This window comes from Aphis gossypii, unplaced genomic scaffold (assembly GCF_020184175.1).
Source record: "Aphis gossypii isolate Hap1 unplaced genomic scaffold, ASM2018417v2 Contig00805, whole genome shotgun sequence".
Lineage (NCBI taxonomy): Eukaryota > Metazoa > Arthropoda > Insecta > Hemiptera > Aphididae > Aphis > Aphis gossypii.
In genome coordinates this window covers 2,208-8,296 of record NW_026083291.1, presented here as the reverse complement: position 1 = coordinate 8,296, position 6,089 = coordinate 2,208, and the positions used below count along the sequence as shown (strand labels likewise).

Sequence of the window (6,089 nt, the reverse complement as noted above, 5' to 3'; positions counted from 1 at the left end):
CTAGTGTAATAATGATTCAGCCAACTGTACAGTTGCACACATCTGTATTTGATTGGAGAAGTTTGGAACGGACTTAACGACTTGATCGTCTTGTATATTTTTAATGAAAATTACCATCTGATCCAAATTTTCCGATGATAATTTATGTTGAGCACATTTTTTATCTAGGTATAATCTCATTATACTGATTTATAACTAAAGGTACAGTGAATACTTCTTTCCTCACTAAGGTCTCGACGATGGAACACTCGAGGTATTGAAGTCGGATAAGGTCCGCCAGATTCAATAATATTCTACATCCTTCTCGGTCTTTTGCTTCTATCACTAACACATTTTCTCCGCTGTATACCATACTCGATAGTTTTAATATTTCATCTTCATAAAATATTACTCGTTTATATTTCTGTGGCGTATCCAGTATACGAGTAAAAGACAGGATATGACCCATATACGAGAATATTTTTTTTAAAAATTCCGGAGTAATATGAACGTATCTCGAAGAAGTTAGTATATGCTCTACAATTTTGAAACTCGAAGATGGGTCAATACCGATATGAATAAACTTACGGGCCGTAAAGTCAAGTGTGTAGCTAGTAGACTCGATGAGATCAGCCGGAGGTGCTGGCGGCACAAAAGTGTAGGTCTTCTTCTTGTATAATGCCGCGTTGTCTTCAATTGAACCAGCCATGTTTTTAAAATAATAAACACTGAAAAATATAAAAACTGCGAGAGAAACGGTTGAGACGTGAGAAACAGTATAAGGCTGAGGACAGACTGAATAATTGTCTGGTCTTCCAGAGCCAAGCATATGTGCATTTCAGACAATAATAGGTAGGGGTACATTCCTTAATGACAAAGGATGGACGTGTGACTCATAATTCGGGGCTTAAATACATATCTTATAGATGTAAATAACAATAGACTGCTCGGACATGTCGATGCATGTCGATGTACTGAAATAAATTCCTCATATTTCTACTCGGACCTGTCGATGCATGTCTGTAATGGAATATTTCATATCTCTACTGACGATGCTTTTTAATTTGACCAGGACGTTATTTGTTACAATAAAATACTTTATATATAACAGTTTTAACAATAATTATCAAAGGAGTTAGAGTTGAAGTGGGGAAAATATGTACGACAGAGGTAGTACATACCCGGTTCGATTCTAACACCAGATTATTATTATTTTTTGCATTATTTAATGAAAAACGTTATTAAAGACGTTGATAGTGTAACTGGTGACTGAAATATATGTACAATAATATGATAAAATAGTTCTTCTGCGCATGTGCATGATGACTCGAATACATGTACAATAATATGGTGCATGTACAATAATATGATGCATGTACAATAATATAAGCGTAATTGATAACATGATAACCACGACGGCGGCGAAAAATACGTCATGTACGTGTAGGAGGGGTGGCGGCAGGAGGCGGGGATACATGATGGTCAGGGGGCAGCGGTGTAAAAATACGTCACACACGTAGTGGGAGCGGGTGGTGGTAGGGGGTAAAAATACGTCATGTACGTGTGAGAGCGGGTGGTGGTAGGGGGTCATGGCTCAAGGGCTCAGGGGCTCAAGGCTCAAGGGCTCAAGGGCTCATGTTTCAGAACTGTCCAAATCATACTACTCACTTCCTATTCTAAAAAATGGTTCCCGTGCCAATGAACTTAAAAGTTGTAACCTTTTGGATTTTGGTAGAATAGTACTTAGCAATACGTGTGCTTTTGATTCCATAGCGTCAATATTTATGATTTCATATTGTGATATTCATATCGTAGATTTAAATTATATTTGTATCATATTTTTCTGAAAAACTAAATGTTTAATTAGAAATCTAATGAGGTGATAAAAATTAATATATATTTAATTTTGTTTATAACTATTTAGGAGAAAACTCTAAAGATGATAATCAAACAACCGAAGCTGCTCCACAGGTAGACATAAAATTAAAGTATATACCACAAATCATAAACTATCAAAATATAACTTATGAGTTACGAGGTGTATGCGCCTACCGAAGAGGACTAAGCCAGTTGCGTACATCAATATTGCACTATACATCATGGTGTAAAAGAGGACCTAGAATATGGGAATTTATGACGATCTCAAGTCTAAATCATCAAGGGTCAACGAAGAAACTGAGGTAGCCTGTGAGCTTGTCACTTATACCATATAATTAAAACATTTACTTTTTTTTTTTATTAAAATTGTTTTATATAATCACATTTTTTATTTTACTTACTTTTTATTGATAATTTGTTATTATAACGTAGCAACTATTAAGCATGTAAATAAACATAAACGTATAAAAGTAATATACAAGTGCAAATAAGATATATAAATATATTTATTTTATTTACATACAAAATAGATACATTATAAATTATATCTTATATGTACTTTAATAGATACTTAAAGGAAAGTTATTAGGTACCACAAACTGTAAGGAACAATATGAAAATCAAAGAAGTTTAGAGTTTAAATCTTTGTGAAAATTTAATCTCCGAGAATTTTTATCTTGTAGCAATAACATTTTTTGGATAATTTCAATTTCTCGCATACAATTATATTTACAAAGGGTTAAAATGACATAAAAATGTATGAGTTATCCTACATTTAGCAGTTGAAACGAATTTTCGTCAAAATTTGAACTTCAAATGTTAATAAAAAAAAATTGTGCCTATGTATTCTTATAATTTTTTAATCACTATGAGAATAACATATGAGAAACTTTGTATAAAATTTTCAAGTATTTTGATAGGGCCAAAAAAATTTTATCGACCCTTCAAAAAATATTTTTCAGAAAAATTGAAAATTTCAGTTGTCTATAAATAGCTCAAAAAAACTCAAAATATTTTGAAAATTAAATTAAATTAATTTTATTTTGTAAATAAAATGCCAATCTAAATAACTGGTAAAATTTTCAAGTATCTACGACTTATACTTTTTGAATTATAACAAAATATCAAAAATCGTTTGAGGCTAAACCGTTATTTAACGCGGTTTTGTAAAAATTTAAATTTCAAACACTCATAAAATTTTTTGTCTGAATCCGGTAGAGTTTTTTTTACAGATATTTGAAGAAAAATGTATGGAGAACCTGGTACCAAATTTTCAAAACTTAGTTATAAAAGAAAAAATTTTATGATTTTTCAACTTCAAAATTACTTGCAAATTTTCGCGTTTTCGACAGATTTCGTAAAAATTTGAATTATAAACTCTTGTATTAAATTTTCAAAACTTTTTGGTCATCCAAAAATTTTTTATCGACACTTTAAAAAAAATTTCTCAAAAAAATCGAAAATTTCAGTGGTCTATAAATAACTCAAAAAAAGTCAAAATTTTTTGAAAATTTAACTATATACGGATACCACTGACATTAACATTTGGTGAAAATTTCAAGTATTTTCAGTGATTAGTTTTTGAATTACAACCATAAAAAAAAATCGATTTGGTCGAAAACTGGTTTTGCGTAAAAATTTCCAAATTTCCAAATTTCCAAAAGTTCCATTACTTATTACACCATCAAAAGTAAAAACCAGTTTATGTAATTTCATCTCCAAAATCAAAATTAAATCACACATCTCCTTCTAAAAATGATTTAAAAAACAAAATAAAAAAATTATATCGGGAAAGTAGAACTTTGAAACAAAAATTAAGAAGGCAAAAAAATACAATTTGTAGTATTAAAGATCTATTAAAAGAACTTAAAGACAAAAAATTAATAGAAACAGATTCTGAAATGTTACTACTGAATAAATTTGATGGTCTTCCTCAAGAATTCGTAAGCAATATGTTAAAAAATAAAAATAAATAAAAAAAACGCAACTAACAGAAGATATAGCCAAATTATTAAAGAATTTGTTTTGAAGCTTTATTTATATTCGCCTAAAGCTTATGAGTATGTACGGTATGAATCTGCTTTGAAACTGCGCTAAGCCTAACAATTAGCATATTTTTCTATTATTATGAAATAAGAAGTTAATCAATAATATTATTTTTATTCAGTTCTGTTTTGATTCTTCCACATCAAAAATCAATAAGAAATTGGACTTCATCAATTGATGGGGAGCCAGGGTTTCTTCGAGAAGTACTGGATTCACTAAGTAAACTAGACGATATCGACAAACATTTCAATTTAACATTTGACTTAATGTCTATCAAAAAACAAATATTGTGGGGTGGGAAAGAAGGCAAATTTATTGGGTTTTGTGACTTAGGCAATGAACTTGATCTGGAAGGAACAGAAACATTAGCAACTGAAGCGCTTGTGTCCATGCTTGTAAGTTTGAACGGTAAATGGAAGCTACCAATAGGCTACTTTTTCCTAAATAAAATAACTGCTGTAACACAGGCAGAATTGGTTAAGATAGCACTTACTTTGACTGATAATGCAGGATTAATAGTGTGGGGCATTACTTGTGACGGTGCTTATAGTAATTTAGCAACAATGAAAATATTAGGTTGTGAATTTGAAAACAAAAAATATGATGAGATAAAATGTTGGTTTAATCATCCTTGTAAATAACAGTAAAGTATATTTTATACCTGATGCGTGCCACAATTTGAAATTGGCACGTAATACATTAGGAAATTGTAGGACATTGGAATCTGACAATGGGTATATACGATGGGAACACATTTATCAACTTCACCAAGTTCAAAATAAATTGACTTTCAAATTTAGAAATAAGTTAAGTATGTCACATATGAATTGGCAAAACAATAAGATAAAAGTAAAGTTTGCAGCTCAAACCTTAAGTGCGTTAACTGGTGATGCTTTAGAATTTCTTAAAAAAATTATTTTCCAAATTTCTCTAATTTAGATACTACCATAGAATACTGTCGTGTGATTGATAAAACTTTTGATTTTCTAAACTCAAAAAGCTGTTTTTCAAAAGAGTTTAAGTCTCCAATTTCTAAAAATAATATAGATGTATTAAAAAGTATTATACTACCATTGGTTGATTATTTATATACATTAAAATTTAAAGGTAATTTTGTACATAAATCAAATAAAAAAACATTTATCATTGGGTTTACCATAGCAATTAAGTCTATGTTTTCTATTGCCGAAACAATATTTTCTATACAGTATTCATCGATAAACTTCTCATATATAATAACGTACAAATTTTCTCAAGACCATTTGGAGATTCTATTTGGTCAAATCCGACTGAGATTAGGATCAAATAACAACCCAAATGTAGTTCAGTTTAAAACTGCCGTAAAACAAATACTTTTAAAAAAATGTATAAAGTGTAAATACAATGGGAATTGTAATACCTTTGATGATGATATAAAAGGGGATATTTTAGATTTTAAATGGAGTAAAAAAGTTGTTAATGTTTGCAACGTGCTCTGATACTTATATTAAATATAATATATAAATTACATTCTGTAGCCGACAATAACCACAACACTAGGGGGCATAACAAACATCCCTATAATTATGCTAAGGGTGAGTAGTTAAGCAAGTAATGATCGAGTATAGACCAACAATTTGGGACCTAAAATGAAAGGTAAAAGATAATTAATCAAAAGGTATCATCACACGTATGCTTTCTACCCGCTAGAAATAATGGCTATATGATTGCTATTTGGTGAAATAAGTGGATGCGTAATTACCCACCCGGTAGAATATACTAGGTGCGTAATTACCCACCGGTAGAATATTATAGATACATAATTGACGCACAACATCGTTCAGATAACGCAAAGCGTGGGAAGAAGCGGATGCAGGTGCAGATGACCAACAGGGACCTGAAGGTACCGCGGGAGTCCCTGGACGATATATAAGGGGGCCCAGATTAGGCACAATTCAGACGTGATCCACCAGAGTTAGCGCAAGCACCTTCACGTCACCCAGTTTAATATTTTATGTCTCCTGGACTTAGAATATTTTTCACAAGTTTTATTAAATTAATTAATTGGACTTAGAATAATTTTAAATAAAAAACACTTAGAATAATTTCGAGAGTTCAATTATTTCACAAAACCTTTCCAAATCGACATCATTCAACTGATTGTACGTGGCACGTTACATGTTTATGAAGATAATTTTTCTTAAAAT

The 6,089-nt window shown here is 30.8% G+C and overlaps 1 pseudogene; it reads right to left on the bottom strand.

Moving 5' to 3' along the window:
- On the bottom strand, positions 1 to 688 carry LOC126555331 (uncharacterized; annotated as a pseudogene).
- Positions 689 to 6,089: the final 5,401 nt, after the last annotated feature.